This window comes from Phascolarctos cinereus, unplaced genomic scaffold (assembly GCF_003287225.1).
Source record: "Phascolarctos cinereus isolate Bilbo 61053 unplaced genomic scaffold, phaCin_HiC Scaffold_5;HRSCAF=322, whole genome shotgun sequence".
Classification (NCBI taxonomy): domain Eukaryota; kingdom Metazoa; phylum Chordata; class Mammalia; order Diprotodontia; family Phascolarctidae; genus Phascolarctos; species Phascolarctos cinereus.
The window spans coordinates 294,636,524-294,654,125 of record NW_027555958.1 but is presented as its reverse complement, the minus strand read 5'-3'; the positions used below and the strand labels follow the sequence as shown (position 1 = coordinate 294,654,125).

General features: G+C 38.7%; 1 protein-coding gene across 8 annotated transcripts in view; it reads right to left on the bottom strand.

Moving 5' to 3' along the window:
• GJC1 (gap junction protein gamma 1) overlaps positions 1-17,602 on the bottom strand; it is a 40,767-nt gene that overhangs the window by 19,843 nt on the left and 3,322 nt on the right. For 2 of the 8 annotated variants that reach the window (XM_020997667.2, XM_078155965.1), the window contains exons 2-3: positions 8,142-8,235; positions 805-947 (exon numbers count right to left, since the gene is read on the bottom strand). The exons of 4 other annotated variants lie outside the window; for them this stretch is intronic. The gene's annotated coding sequence lies outside the window, so the exon portion shown is untranslated. The remainder of the gene's footprint in view (positions 1-804; positions 948-8,141; positions 8,236-17,602) is intronic. 2 more of the 8 variants (XM_078155964.1, XM_020997674.2) reach the window with 2 other exon arrangements.

The following is a 17,602-nucleotide window of genomic DNA, read 5'->3' as shown; positions in this document are numbered from 1 at the left end:
AGTGACTTGTTCACGGTCATACAGCTAGTGAGTGTATGAGGCCAGATATGAACTTGGGTCTTCCTGACTCCAAGCCTGGCACTCTATCCACCATGCCATCTAGCTGCCCTTAACAGCTTAATAAATGATCGTTGACTAAATGACTCCTGAATTGGAGTGTGTCACGTCCCTACTCAAGAACATATAAGCCTGGTTTTCAAGGCCCTTCATTCAGTTGGGCAGATCCATTTACTCTCTGTTCGTACGGACATTCATTGCTGCCGTTATGCTGTTGACCTCCTCCTGGCTAGAATACCCTTTCTTTTCTTTTTTTGTTGTTTTGACTGATGTTTTATTTTCAGGCATACCATTTGTACTGATCTTTTTTTAATTCAAGGAAGTTCAATAATTTTTCTCCATCGTTCTGAGTTCGCAAATGTTTTGCATGACAGTCACTACTAGATTTTTGCACTAATTTCAACTAAACACTCACAATGACAATATCATCAGCAATTATAACACAGAATAAGTGGACAGCTTACTGGACTTGGGTTCAAATGCTACAACACTTCTTCATCATGTGATAATTTATGTATTACTAACTTGCAAGATACTTTGGAAACAGCAACATGGTGCACTGGGTAGTGCACTAGACCTGAGGTCAGAAAGACATGGTGTTTAGATCCTGACTTGTATGCCAATCACCTCTGTAACCCTGGGCAAATCACTTCACCTGTCTATATCTGTTTCCTCATCTGTTAAGATGTGGGGGCTGGACTCAAGGAATGCCCTTTGGAGCTTGTACTCTCCTTACTTAAGACTTACCTATACTTCCATTGCACCTCTGCAGCGGCCTTCTTCAGCTCTTCTAAACCACACTGATCTTCCTTCCTCTAATCTCTCCTCTTGTGCTTATAGTCTGTCCCATACAATTTCACACTCAAATGGTCTCTAGTTGTTTCACAAAGCTAAGGGATAAGAATTTTTTGCAGTGGTTATAGGATCACAGAAGCTAAAGCTGCAAGGTCATTTATTTCAAGGGGGCAGAGTGGCCAACAGCATTAAAGACATTGAGGAAAATGAAGAGTTAAGTAGATACAATTAAATTTTGCAACCAGTTTCCCAGAAAATGATGACAAACACCACTGAATTTTGCAAACAAAAGTCACTGGTAACACTAGAAAGATCATTTAGGAAAGTGGTGTGAGAGAATCAGATTAGAAGGGGTACAGGATTGAAGAAATGGTGAGGAAATTAAGGTAGACAGTACATATCCCTTTTTAAAGAAAAGTCTTGCAATGAGAGACAGAAATAAGAAAGTACAGTTCAAACAGGGAATTGGGGGAAATTTGTTTAAAGATAGTGTAACCCTGAGCATGTCAATGAGCAAAAATGAAGGCAATAAAAATAAAGAGATTTTAAGATACAAAAGAGGAAATAATTGATGGGGTGGACAGATTAGTGTAAGGTAGAAATCTGTCAGAGGAAAAGACTGCCAGATTTGGAACTAAAGAGCCTGGGTGCCAAACCGAGCTTTGTTACTTTACAACCATGTGACCCTGGGCAAAGTCACCTAATTAACCTCTCTGGACTTCCTTTTTCTCATTTGTAAAATGAATGAGGTGGATTAGATAGTCTTTGCAGCCCATTCCCACTCTGGATCTATGATGCGAGCATTGGAAAGGATGAGAAAAGGAGGATACCATCTTTTGAGATAAGAAAAAATGAAAGGAAAGATAAACAAGGAAATTCTTAAGTGGTGAGGAGGATGTGATCACAGAAATACTTTGAGGTAGCATTTTTGCTAGATGGCCTGAATCTCTGATGCCTAAATAGGGACAGCTTTGGAACAGCTGTTGAGAAAAATGCAATGAAAAGTCAACGAGAGAAACCAACAAGGACCACTGAACTGCAGTGAGAATCCAGTTACAGTGGAAGGGTATACATATATAGCCAGCCCCAGGGGTTCATGTCTTTCTCAACAGCTTGGCAGCACCAGAGTGAAGGAAGATGATGGGGATGACCATTCTACAAAGGTGGATACAGCAGCCAGGAGAGAAAGGTAACTAAAACTGAGGAATTGTGAAGTCCGGCTGTCAAAAGAGTCTTTAAGAGGGATACTGATTCTAATTCTTCTTTACAACATGACTAATGTGAAAATGTGTTTAATAGGAATGTGTATGTAGAGCCTATATCAGACTGCACACTGTCTTGGGGAAGGAGGTGGAGAAAATTTAAAACTCAAAAGCTTATGGAAGTGATTGTTGAAAACTAAAAATATATTTATTTAAAAAAGGATACTGAAATCACCGAGGATGATGGAAAGAGATTAAGTGGAAAAGAAAAATGAGGAACTCAAAAGAGAAACTGATAGGGGAAGCTAGATGGCACAGTGGATAGAACACTGGCCCTGGAGTCAGGAAGACCCGAGTTCAAACCTGGCCTCAGACACATATTAGCTGTGTGACCCTAGGCAAGTCACTTAACCTGACTGTCGAGAAAGAAAGAGAGAGAGAGAGAGAGAGAGAGAGAGAGAGAGAGAGAGAGAGAGAGAGAGAGAGAGAGAGAGAGACAGAGAGAGAAAGAAACTGTTAAGTGATCTCCCTGGTTGGTGTTTGTCATCATTTATCTGTGTAGTGATTCCCAAACAAATGGGCACCCCCTTAGTTTCTAGGTTTTGCCACAAGAAGATGATCTGCTATGATTATTTTTGTATCCATAGGTCCTTTACCTCTTTCTTTCCCTTCTTCAGGGTAATGGCCTAGCAGTGGTATAACTGAGTCAAAGGGTGTGCACCTTTGCCTGGCTGTTCCCATATCTGGAATGCTCTTTCTTTCTTATCTCTACCTCTTGGTTTTCTTGACTTCCTTCAAGTCTCAGCTAAAATCCCACCTCCCAAGTAAGTGATTTCTCCTAAATTCTAATGCCTTCCCTCTTTTGATTATTTCTAATTTATCCTTGTATATACCTTGTTTGTACACAATAATTTGCAGGTTGTTTCCCCATTAGACTGTGGGAGATTCTTGGGAGCCCCTGCCTTTTTTTTGGGGGGGGAAGTGAACCCCTGTCCTTGCCTTTCTGTATATCCCCAGCACATAGCACAGTTCCTGGCATAAAGTAGGCACTTAATAAGTGTTTATTGATTGACTTTTGGGACACAGTTCCAAATTACTTTCCAGAATGGCTGGACCAATTGACATCTTTACCAAAACAGAGCAGCAGTGTGCCTGTTTTCCTGTAGTCCCTCTGATAATTGTCATTCCTTTTTTTGGTCATTTTTTACAATCTGGTCAGTATGAGATATAACTTCAGAATTGTTTTAATTGCATTTCTCTAATTATTAACGCTCCTCCCCCAGTTCTTGTCCCCTCCCTTCAATTTTTTGTATTTGTGTTTTGTGTGTATATACACGCGCGTGCACACACACACACACACACACACACACACACACACACACACACACACACACCTGTGTACGCATTGATTCTGCACAGACCACAAGCTTCTTGAACACAGAAGGGTCATGGAACCAACAAATAAACTAATTAAATATTTTCCCCAGTCTCACTAACTCTCAGAAAATGAAACCCCAGAGCCAGGCGTGGTGGCACACACCTGTAGTATCTACTCTTGGGGAGGCTTGTGCCCACGGTTCATTTGAACTCAGGAGTTCTGACAGTAGAAAAGCTGACAGGGTGAATGCACCCCTATGGTGAGCCCTGAGGAGCAGAGGGCCACCAGGATGCCAAGGCAGGGATGAGGTGGCCCAGGTCAGAAACAGAGCAGGTTAAAGCTTTGGGCTGATCAGCAGTGGGACTGGATCTAGGAATGGTCTCTGCACTTCCAATCTGGGCAAGATAGGGGGACCCAGAATGGAAAAAAAAAAAGGAATTATATATCAAATGTTGAGTAATTACAACTTAATCCACAGGACAAAAAAGAGAGACCCAACAAGGTAAAATCCAGAATAGCACAGGCCAACAATCTTTAGAGTGTTCATTCAGTAACCCACTTTCACTAGTCTCCATGCCCCCAGCAGGGATGCACAAACTAGCAGGCATGTGCCTGGGGCCCATACTGGAATTCATTTCTGCTACAGAGACTTTGCCAATATACCCCACCCCCTCACCCTGTATGAATGGTGGACACTGATTTTGATCAGCCTACACTGTAGGCTGAGAGGGTGGGAGGAGAGGATACTGTCTTCTCCCTGGGTTGGTCTCTACAATAGGAACCTTAAGGCTACAGAGCCTACATCCAGAGCACTTTTCCTACTCTCCCCCAAACCTATAAAAAGTGAGAGAAACTGATTCAGCATAGCCAAAGAAAGAAAAGAGAGCTGAGGAAAGAGGGAAGAAATGGGACTCGGGACCAGTGTGCTGCACCAGACTCAAAGGGACCTTAAAATCCATGTGCAGTCAATTCTGCTCTCTGAGGGGCTACTTAGGCCAAGGACAAGACCAGTGAGTATCAGTGTAAGAAGAAGCCAAGGCAACTTGACAGCCCAGTCTTGCAGACATATCCACTAGCAAATGCAGAAGAGTCAGAAAGTGAGTGACAGGAGACAATAAGGAAATAATACTGAAACATCAAAGATTTCAAGAAGGAGAACACTAAAAAACCAGATCAGAAACAGATCAACCAACAAAGAGGATCCTAAAACTGGAAGGGAAGGATGAGTATTATACATTTAAAGGGATTATTACAAATCTCCCAATCAATATTACCAAGTGAACCAATGCCTAATGAAATACAGAATTTTGTGGAAACCCAAAAGAGCACAGAACAAAAAATTCCATAATGGTTAAAAAAAAAAAAAGGAAATGAAATGTGTAAGAGAAGAAGTTAGGAATGACTATCAATCAAAAGTTATAACTTTCAGTGCAGAAATAAAAAATTCAATGGGCAGATTAGAAAAAAATTGACTGTACTCTCACTTAAACATCTTTAGAGAATCTTTACAGGGTAACAGATTTGGAATACAAAAATGCTAAAGTAGAGAGGAAAAAAGCAAAAGGCAAAAAAATTAAAACAACACATGATCTCTATACAAACCAAAACAACTGACCTTGAAGAAAGGAAACACAAACTAATGATTGTAGGTTTCCCTGAAGAACATGACAAATCAAGAAGTCTGAATATTATAATGAAGGAAATAATACAAGAAATTGCTCAGTTCTGCATTTAAGACTTCTGAATATAGAAAACAAAATGCCCATCAAAAGAATTCACATATTGCCTCTGGGGGAAAAAAGCCTGTATTTAAAATTTCCAGACACAACCGTTAAATTTAACAATTCCAATAACAAATTCTGCAAGCAGACAGGAAAAACACTCTCAAACAATATGAGATTACTCTGTACCCACTAGAAACTGAAGAAGGAAATAGAATAGTACAATCCAAAAAGCAAAGGAGTTCAAGCTGCAACCCCCCCAATACTACACACCTGAGTCTAATTATCAATGAAAACTATGGAAAATCAGCAAAAGAATCATTTGAAGCATTTCTGGGAAGAAAAACAATCACCACCCACATTGGACCTGAATGAATGGGGAGAAAACATGTACATATATGATTAAAAACAGAGAAAGACCAATGCAAAGCACAAATACAACAAATACAAAGTAACTATAGAGAAGGCCCTATAGACTGGGGAGACAAAGAAAAGATACCTACAGAAGGAGGAGCCTGAGCTGAGTCTCAAAAGAAACCAGAGATTCCAAGAATCAGAGGAAAGGAAGGTGAGAACTGCCACCTGCAGCTCAGCTGGCACAAATCACAGAAAAGGGGGAAAGAACGTTATTGGCAGGAAGCCAGACCAAAGAGCACTGGGAGGGGAAGTGTGTATAGGAAGGCTGGAAAAGCAGGACGAGGGCAGTTTGTGAAGCACTGTAAATGACAGAGCGATATGGAAATGATACCAGGGAAAGAACCACCCAAATCAAATATCACTAAGACCAACAGCTTTACCTGGCTTAGTAAAAAGTTAAATTAAGAAAGGAATCCTAGACTGGTCCCCAAACTCCAAGAGTTAGTCATTTAACAATATGTCCACTAACACCCTACCTGGCCACCTTAACTCTTGACCATCGCTGCCTCGACAAGCTCTTGGAGGACATCACAAAGCATGTAAATGACACCCCAGAATAATAGTTTCAGAGTTGAAAGGACCCTCAGAGGCTATGGAATCAAACCCCTACCCAAAAAAGAATCACCATTATAATAATTATACATACATTATAATACCAATATACATTATAATACAAATAATGCATGCATAATATGTATTATGATGTATATAATATATACATGGTATAATAATAATTATTATATATAATAACATATAATGTATAATACAATATACATTATAGTACCAACATAATAGGTCATAGAACCTCTTTTGCTCAAAACAAGGCAGGATCCCCGATTCCCCAAGATAGCTCTTTCTACCTCAATAGCTCTAAATGGTTCAGAAGTTTTTCTCCACATCAAGCCTAAATCTACCTCTCTTCGACTTTCCACCTGCTGCTCCAGTTCTGCCCTGGGAGGCCAAAGTGAACATGACAGTTTTTCAAGTACTTGCTTAACAATTGCTACCTATCTTACCTAACCTTTTTCTTCTCCAAGCTAAACTCCCCAGTTCTTTCAACCAGTCCTCCTATGGCATGAGCTCAATGTTCTTCCTAAAATTTGGTCTCCAGAACTGAATGCAATACTTCAGATGGTCTGATCAGGGCAGCGGACAATCAGAACCATCACCTCTTTCCGTCATCTAAAATCTCTACTTGAGAGAAATGAATGCATTCATGGCATCATATTTTAAATTTACCATTTTTACCCTCAGGATAGACGCTCAGCAATCCAGCTAGGTAGCTCAGTGGATAGAGTGATGGGCTTTGTCTGCCTCAGTTTCCTCAACTGTAAAACAGGGAAAATAACAGCACCTACTACGAAGGACTGCTGTGAGAATCAAATAAGATCCTATCTGTAAAGCTCTCTGCCCACTGCTCGGCACAAGGCAGGCACTTAATAAATGCTTGCCCCATTGTCACACCCTCCCCCACCTCATATTCTTCCCCTCTTGTTCAAGTTCAGCTCCTCCTCTTACCTCTTCCATGAAGCTTTTCTGAGTTACTAATACTGATCTTTCTCATGTCTGAATTCCTACCATATTTAGAGTCAGAATCACACAATTTAGCATTTAAATAGTCATCTTGTCTTTTTTTTTCTCCTTGATTAGATTGCAGGCTCCTGGATGGTATGGGCTATTATCTGCAGTAGGTATTAGGAGTCCTGACACCATACCTCCCCCCACTCCCCAAACAGTAAGAACTGGGATTTAATTTTCCTTGAGTTTCCCTCATTTTCAGTTGACAAGGGATTTTCAGGTGGCAACAGGGCGGAACTGTAACAACTCTTATGTCCATTTCCAAACAAATAAAAATGAACAGTAGTCACCTGAGCTAGAAATATCAGTCCATTAATTGCTGGAGGGGCTACGAGAAGGCAGGCATACTAATATAACTGGAGCTATGAATTCAGTCCAGCCATTCTGGAAAGTAATTTGGAACCATGCACCAAAAGTCACTAAATTGTACATATTTTTGACCTGGTGATACCATTATTAGGCCTATATCAAAATAAAAGAGAAAAGACCTGTATGTACAAAAATATTTATAACAGCTTTTTTTGTTGCAGTGAGAACTAGAAATATGGGAAGTGCCTATCAATTGGGGAATGGCTAAATAAATTATGGCATAGGAATGTAATGGAATATTACTGTGATATAAGTAATGAAAAACAGGAAGGTTTCAGAGAAACCCTGGAAGACTTATATGAACTGATGCAAACAGAGTGAAATGAGCAGAGCCAGGAGAACAATTTACACAATAACAACAACATTGCAAAGACAAACAGTTAAGAACTCTAATCAATGCAGTAACTAACCACAATGCCAGAGGACTAATGATGTTGCTCATCTCCTAACAGAGAGATGACAGACTTAGAGTGCAGACTAAAAAAAATTTGGGGGGGAGGAAGTGAGAAGAAAAATGGTATTAGCTAGCATTTATTATAGCACTTCAAGGTTTGCAAAAGGTAACTTATTTTTATACTGTTTTCAGATGAGGAAACTAAGGCAGACAGTGGTTAAGTGACTTACCCAGAGTCACACAGTTAAGTGTCTGAGGCTAGATTTGAACTCAGGTCTTCCTGACTACAGGTCCAGCGCTCTATCCAATGCACCACCTAGCTACCTAAAAAATAGATTTTTGTTCATTGAAAAAAAAAAAAAGAATTACATCAAAAATAAAAAATAAAAGCAAAAAGTCCCAGGGGAATGGCTAATCCTCCAAGAGCCAATGGCAGTTACCCTTCCAATTCCATCATGGAAACTTCTTCACACTTGTAAAGAAATAACAAGGCCTATCATTGCACTTTGTTTAATATATTAACACCCTGTTACCTCCACTGTATGTTCTTTATTTTCTGAGATTATATCAACTGAGCTGGGGGTGGGGGTTGAGAACCAACAATACATTCAGATTATCTGACTCATTTTTTCCATTACATTCCCCTTACTTACTATAATGCTGACCACAAATACACTGTTATTCCAAATATATCTTTTTTTATTTATAGCTTCGAAAAATTCTTTCCAATTAGATTTGTGTAAAACAATGTTTGAGGTTTCAGCTTAACCAATTAAAAGAGTAACTTGGCTCCTGCTACATACATTTTCTGGCCAATTTTTAAATTCTTGATAAATGCAATGAATAGGAACCAGTATAATTGTTGAAAATAAATTTTATGTCTAAGTATTAATACTATTTTAAAAGCTCTAAAATTTTCCAGTTTAGCACAAACCACTGCATTAAAACTGAGTTTTATGCTTCCAAACTGTCAAGACCAAAACAAAATGACACTACAATTCTAGATCTTAATTTCTCCTTTATAAAATGACAAACCTAGGGCTCAGGAAAAGTCCAAATCCTAGAACAGTGATTGCGAACTACAGTTTTAAATACTATAAGGGTATCTTAATGTGTTTCAGGTGTCATTCCCCAAAACAAAACAAAAATGATTTAGTATTTTCTATCTCTATTACACACATAAGAGAAGCAGTATAACATGGTGAATGCTGAATTGGCCTCAAAGCCGGGAAGATCTAGGTTCAAATATAACATGTCCCGCCTGTGTGACCCTGCAGCAAATCACTTAACCTTTCAGGCAACTCTCTAAGGACTACAGGTTTCAGAGAAAGTGTCTACCTTCATTGATAATGGGAGTTTCTTCACCTGAGAATTCCTTATGCCAATGAAACAAATCACAGATTCAGTCCCTATTCCCACATTACATATATGTATATGTATATGCTACAGGGTCAATGAATCCTCCACCAAAATCCTATTCTTATGTCTCATGATGGCCTGGTTGTTGGGCTTTCTGTCCCTGTTTGGGATTTTCTTAGTAAAGATATTAGAGTGGTTTGCCATTTCCTTCTCCAGCTCATTTTACAGATAAAGAAACTGAGGCAAACAGTTAAGTGACTTGCCCAGGGTCACACAACTAGTAAGTGTTTGAAGCCACATTTGAAAGCAGGAAGATGAGTCTTCCTGACTCCAGGCCCAGCACTCTATCCACTGTACTACCTCGATGCCCCAAAATGAGTGGCCACTCCACCCCAGATGGGATTCAAACTCTCAATCCCGGGCTTAGGAGCCAGTGCCTTATCCTTTAGGTCACTACAGCTTTCTGTTGACAGACAGGAATCGTCCACAAATTCTGTGTCAGCAAGAGAAGCGGCTCTCTCAAGTCCCACGGAAGCTGGCACAGCATTAGGCGTGGGCTCAGCAGCCTACCTAAGTTTGCAAAGGGTCACCTTAAGCCACTAGGCTGGCTAAAAAAGTATTCATTGTTGTGGCTCAGAAATACAGGAAAACTCTCCAGTAGAGCATAAGAGGATTATAATATGCACCAAGAATGGAGTTTCAACATGAACAAAATCATGGCTCCTCTAAGCAATGGACAGTATAGACACATTATCAAAAATTTTAGGGGCAGGGGGAGATGATGGAATGAATGAAGTATGCGTTGTGAACATCATACGAAACAGATTCCCACCAACGTCAGGAATAACCCTTCTGTGTTTGGAGTGTAATGTTAAAAAAAAAAAGGAGTAGCATGAGTTCAAAGTTAATCAACTCTGACTAACCACTAGGATTCCAAATTTAACTGTCTTGGTATTACGGGTAATAAGCTGAACAGCCCTCTGGGAATCCCACGGATGATTCATACTCCTGAATGAGAGTGCTGAACGTGATGTAGCAAAGAAGCAATTAGAGAGACTACAATGCCTAACTTTATTTTAAATGTATGTTTTAAGGGCAAGTTAATTCCAGAGAAGTGATAATAGATGTTTAATAACCAGCTAGTGCCAGCTCCTAAGCAAAACCTCTAAGCTGGCTGACTAGCAAATAGTAATCTGTGTAATCAACAAGTTTTGGGTTTGTTTTTTCAGAAGAGATTCTGAAAATGAACTGAGGTTCCAGAGACAAGAAAGTAATATGTGCAGTGAATAAAACCAAGTTAAAAAGCATTCTGCAATCAGCTTTGTCAACGGACAGGGAGAGGGAAAGTACATGGTGTCATGCACTGGCAAAATTCCATTTTCATTCAACACATTAAGAACTCATAAGGACCAGATGAAGTTGGGGCAACCTGAAATAATGCATTTATTCTCCAAGAGTTACAAGTGATATTTCTTCCACAACACAAGAGGGCAAAAGACTGACACTCAAAGCACCCTAAAGTTTGGGTCAAACTAACTATTCTGAACTGGAATACGGAAAAAAGAACATGCTTATGCCAAAGTGAAGTCAAATGTAGGCTATTTCTGATATGACCAAGTTGACAATATACAAAATCAAAACAGATACTCTTTTTGAAGGAAAAATTAGGCTAGAAAACTAGGTATGGAAGAAGAAAACTGAAGGAGAAACTATAATGGATGGGGAAAAGTGGAAAAAGCTGATTTAGAATAAAAGAAATTGACATAGCTTTTCAATTAAAAGATTACCCATTTAAATTTAAAAGTGGGTTGTTGTTTCCTAAAGTGAGTAAAGGATATAAAATCTACCAAATTTACATATAACTCTTTAAGAGTTGTTTTACTCATAGGTATATGGGCAATAATAAAAACCATAATATAACTACAGTCTGCATGACATGGCATTACTTTACATGTGAAACTACTCAATATTCTTTTGGTAATTCAGTAAAATTCAATAATTATTCTCTCCTTTAGCTAGGATCCAAGATAGACCCACCTTACACTGGATTCCATTCTGTAGTGAATTTTATGACAGTGATGATTTTATGTAAATCTTAATTCATGAACTTTTGAAATTTTTTTTAAGCTCAGTGTTTCTCAGATCATAGAAGTATTTTTTCTACCTCCATCTTCTCTGAATACAAAACTGGATACAATACAGCTAGTTCTAATTCAGTGTGAACCATGAATCCTCTGAAGTATTCCCAAATGTCCGAATTTTCACTATTCAAAATTATATTTATATAAAAGATTGGTCCTAGCTCAATGAAAATATGCAATGTGAATGCAAACAATGCATTTACTTCAGGGGTTTTATTATTCACACTAATCAGGACTTTGTTAACTCAAATATACAATATGCAATACGACAAAACACAAAATCTCCATTTTCTTTCTTTATGTAGTAATTTTTACCCAAGGTCTGCTATTGAGTAACACAATGCAGAATCAATAATATACAAATGTCCAAACATCAATAGTTAGATCTTAAGCTCTGCCCAATGTAAAGAGAACACTGCAGCTTACTCCTCAAGGCATAAAAAACTCTCACTACACATCTACCTATAATGAACAAATCATCTATTTTCTTATCTACATCAAAGCTACTACAAGTACAATCCAATAAATAGCACTGGAAAACTTTCTATGTAATGCCATTATCACCATTCTCCTCATTTTCTCATGAAATAGAGTGGAATCCCTGACTAGAAGTTACTTTTATATCTGAAACAGAAGAATAATGGAAACACATTTCAAAACCTGCCCATTTATACAACTGGCCAACCCTCTTACAATTTTCCTTTACGTGAGTTACACACCTAGATGCTGGGCTCATCACTAACTTCCATTTCCTTTCAAAGAAGCCAAAGAAAGCAATCGAAGAATCCATTATATAAAAAACACAGCAGAAAAGTGGTCAAAGGGTATGAACAATTTTTCAAAAGAGGAAAGACAACTATCAACAACTATATTGGAAAAATGCTCCAAAAGGCTAATAAGAGAAACACAAATTAAAAAAAAACAGATATTTTACCTTATGCCTGCCAACTGGCAAAGATAATGAAAGATGGAAATAGTCCATTTTGGAGGGATTGTGGCAAGTCAGGCACACTAATATTGTTGGCAGACATATAAATTGGTCCAATCACTCCAAAAAACAATTTAGAATTATATGAGAAAAATTATTAAACTGTTCCTCCCTTTTGATCCAGCAATCCCCATTACTAGGCACTCTAGGAAAGCCAAAGACAAAAAAAGAACAACTTCAATGATACCAAAACATTCATAGCAGCACTTTTTGTTGCTAACAAAAAAGCTAAAAATAAAGTTGAACTAAAGCTAGAAATAAACTGAGGAGTGGCTGATTAAGGGGTGGCAATATGAAGGTAATGGTTTATTTACCGTCCTGAATAATATATGCAGAGAAATACTGGAAGATTTGTATGAAATAATACAGAGCAAAGAAAGCAAAATTATGAGAACATTAAAGACACAATGACTACATGGAAATGAAAACAACTCTAAAAGGCAGGTGAATGTAGATTAAATTCGATGATCGATACTGATTCCAGACGACAGATGACGAAACAAATCTTCCTTCGTCTTGCAGTGAGAGGAGAGCAGCAAGTCACACATGGCAAATGTGACATGTGGGTGTTATATTGGCTGCTTTTCATTATTCAAGGGAAATGGAGGGAAGGGGAGATGAGAAGGGTATATCCAGAAATAATTGTGATTTAAAAGACACTAATAATTTTTATAAGATAAAAATTTGCCTATCATGTTTCAACATGTACTAAAAATTCCTATCTCCCTAGAGAAATGTTATATTTGTATATATTCCCTAAGCTATTGAAGGTTTTATAGTATTACCATTAAGTAATATAACTTTTTTAGCCTTTCAAATTCTGCTAAGGAGGTATTCCAATTCTACTTCTTTTCCAAGGACCACCATTCTCTAAAGCTTTTCTTGCTTTCTATTCCAGCCACATGTTCACACACCACAGGTCACTAACACAAAGACAGCTGTTTTCTCAAATGATAGAATTAAACACCAGGTTTCCTTCAAAGTACACACAGCTCCCTCCATTCAACAAAAGGCACTTTACCTGAATTTCAGAACGGCAAGTCCATCTTAATTGCTCCATGAAGCATCCCCATTAATTGGTAACTAAGTGAATTTGTCCAGCAGAATGTAAACTGTACAAATGCAATCTGACCCCTGGGCATTCCTCAAATCATAAACGTATTTTTCCAACCCCTTTCCATCTCAATACTATAGCTCCAAATACACAGATCTATAAGAAAAACCAAACCAAACCATAGACTCCACATTTTCTTTCCTTTTCAATGATTCTTCCAAGCACAAAGGAAGCTCTCCTTTCCGAGTGACTCTGAGAAGAGCACATGTTTGACCTGCCCACCCTATACACAAAGCTTTCACTTTAGATAACGTGAATGTCTACTACTGAACTGGAATGTGAGGTCAGGACAAACCATTTAGGCCAGACACACTAACAACGGATTCCCTGTCGTGAAAGAGGGAGGATTTCCTTTAGGTAAATACTATCTGCCTTCTCTCACCAAAACATTTTCCACAGTAATCGAAAAAGGGATGCTTAACTAACAGCCTGGGACACACAGGACCATCAAGAACCTACTAGAAACTGAAAATCTGATAGGATAAAGCATGGTCTGGTTAGCTGGATCAAGATGGAAACAGTTAAGCTAAGGATTACTGAGTCCAGTGCTCACAGCAGTTCAATGAACGTGCATTTCCACTGTGATGAGTGACAATATATTATAGTTCTTAAAATACGGAATCCAGAAGGCCTAACCTCTCAGATCTTATAAAATTTTCCAACATCTTTTCAATGTAATGCCTATTATTATTATTTTTTTAGTTTTCCTTTTTTTCAATTCATAAGTATTTCTTTCCTTCCCATGTCTCCCCACTAATGGGGGGAGGGGGAAAAAAGGAAAAAATTCCTCATAACAAATATATACAATCAAGGAAAACAAATCCCCACATTGGTCATGTTAGAAAATACATCTCTACAGCTGCATCTTGAGCCTATCACCTCTTTAACAGGTAGTGATGCACATTCTTCTTCACTAGTCCTCTAGAATCATGGTTGGTCTGTGCACTAATGAGAGTTGTTAAGGACTGTATTTTACAACGTTGCTATAATATAAATTGTTCTCCTGGTTCTGCTCACTTCACTCTGGGTCAGTTCATGTTAAGTTTAGGTTTCTCAGAAACCACTCTTTTCATCACTTTTTATGGCAAAAGGGTTTTCTATCACATTCAAATACCATCATTTGTCCAGTCATTCCCCAATTAATGACCCTTAATCTGCAGCTCTTTACCATTACAAAAAGAGCTGTTATCAATGTTTTTTTGTATGTGATTCCTCTTATTTTTTAAAAAAAAATCTCTATAGGGGATATAGGACTAGTCGTGATATCACTGGGTCAAAAAACATGCACAGTTTAGTGACTTTTGGGACATGGTTCCAAATTGCTTTCCAGAATGACTAGACCAATTTTCACAGCATGTGTGCCTGTTGTCTCACAGCCCTTCCAACATTTGGCATTTCTGACAATCTGATGGTTGTGAGGAAACTTGGAGTTGTTTTAACTGGCATTTTTCTAATTATTAGTGATTTTTGTAAGATTTTTAAAAATATGGCTACTGATAGTTTGGACTTCTTCCTTTGAAAACTGCCTGATCAACTATTATTTTCCAAAATAATTTTTTCAACATTACAACTTGGTTCTTCCAAGCACACTTAGCATTTATTTAGTGTTTAAGGACGTCAAAGCACTTTTAAAATCTGTAGTAATTGCTCTAAGAGTCAATGAAGCTCAGGTAGAAAATTACTGACGTCTCTAATCAGATCTCATGCCACTGTACAGACAATGTACAAGTTCCTTGGGAGAAGGGACTACCCCCTATCCCCGGCTGCTTGACACCTAATGTTTGAGCTACATTTGTGAATGAAACAAATCAACTGTTCAGTTTCTAAAATACTGACTGCAACTTGACCAGATAAGGCAGTGCCAATCCTCCTGCCCCTACTTAGGTGACCACAGCCCTTGTATGTGCTTTATACGCATGAGGTATTATAAAGTCTATTGACTGACCTACAGTGAGGTCTGTTAGGATGCTACTGTTCCTAAGCCCATGCCACTAAATGCCTGTTGATTCAGAAAGCCAAGAGCAAAATCTATGCTTGTTAGAAGACCTGTATTCACCAGTCAGCCAAGTATCTATATGCACCTCATGTTCTCCTAATACACGAGATCAATACTGCAGAAAGTCCCCAAAACAAAAAAACAGTAGTTGCTGGAAATACACACAAAGGCAATTGTCAGAAATCTCTTCTCCATTCTCATGACCATAAACAAGAGAAAAATTACTTCAGATCCCTGTAAGTGCTGAAGAAGAATTTCTCAATTCACAAGGAGTAGTAATCCAAGGGCATTCTCTAAATGTCACAGGTGTTCTGAAAGCCTCCAGGAAATTCATGGGGGTGGAGGACAGAAGAAACCTAGGACCCAAGGAAGGTAGGACCTAAGTCAACATTTCCGCAGATTGCTCAAGTTTTCTCTTCTTTGCCCTTGTGAAAAAGACTTCTAGCCTACCATGCCATTCCTTTCCTTCCATGAGGCCAAGAGTGAAATGCTTCCCGAGATCAGGGGTTCCCAATGGAACAGGGGGGTCTACAAACTGCTTGCTCCTTATGATTCTTGTCACTAGCAATCAAGTTGGGTGTCACAGTGGTCCAATTAGACCAGGGGTTCTCAATCTCTTTTGTATCATGGACCCCTTCGACAGTCAAGTGAAGTTTATGGATCCAGTCTCAGAATAAAGTTTTTAAATGCATTTTAAAAAACCACATAGGAAACCAATTATATCAAAACATAGCTATTAAAATATTTTTAAAAACAAGTTCACAGAGCTCAAGTCAAGCACCCCTTGAACTAGAGCAATCTTGGAGAACTGTAGTGGTCAAGACAGAGATCTGGAGCAGAGATGAGGCTAAAGTTTTGGGAATGTGGCACAGACAGGCTACCCACTACTATACACACCAAAAAGAGACCGAACAGGACTAGCAACTGTGGGAAAACCTCAGAAACAACCAGATGGAGTCAGATGCAATTCTCAAACCCTAATGCTATAACCCTATCCCATTTTCTTTGATTACATGCCCAGTCAATCTGGTTAAGTTCTATACACATAATCCCCTCCCCAATTCTTCTCTTCATGCCCTAGGCAGGAACAGTGGTTGGGAGGACTAGAATGATCATCAGGAAAAGCAGCTCCTTGAAAGTTTTGCTACGTATCAGCTCTTTTACACCTGGGTTTTAACTGATCACGTGGAAATTAAAAAGTCAATTATCTACATCTCATGTGAGAAGTTGGTTAATCAAGCAGACTGCCCAAATGCATGGTAGCAGCTTTAGAGAAGAGATGTCCTATTTTATTAAGTTTGGTATATGTCTCATATCCTGTTCCTAGATCTGGATTGAACCTGGGGCCAGTGCCCAGGTGCTATGGAGGTCAAGTGCCCTCTGAGAGCAGTGGGTCTATGGAGGCCTTTAGAAAGGTCAGTGCATAGACAGTAAATATATTCTCTGAGGACACTAATTAGTAGTTGCCCAGAGGTAGTGCCTCCTGGTGGCTCCATTACAAATTTTACTCCCTAACTGGTTAATTAGTAAAGTAACAAGTAACCAGCTTCCTTCTCTGCAGGTGCTAAAAGCTGGGTCTGGATTGTTACTGCTTCTAGCACTCCAGGTCTGCTCTCACCTTACATCACCTATCACAAAGAAGATCCTAGCTCCACCTAATCTGGTATGTCCTCAGGGAATTTTATTAATTATCTGGTAAATAACTCCAATTCCAATATGTTACAACTGTTAGGCCACCAACGTGTTCAAAAATTCTCTCTCAATGGTTACAAATTTAAGACTTGATACACATGGTTAATGTGAGTCAAAAGTCAAAGGACTGTCTCCAAGTAAGTGTTTAGAGTTGAATGATTTCCATACAGATATAAGATGAGTAAGTTCACAGGATCTGGACCTGGAAAGAACCTTGAAGATAAAATTAAGTCCAAAAGCTCTACTCTTAAGGATGAGGGAACAGAGACCTAGAGAAACCAACAATGCTGAAGAGCAAACCTGTACTAAGTAACAGAATTAGGCCTCAGACCCAAACTGGGTATCTTAACTCCAAATTGTTAAGAAAACATTCGTCATGACTAGTTAGGTCCGAGATAAAG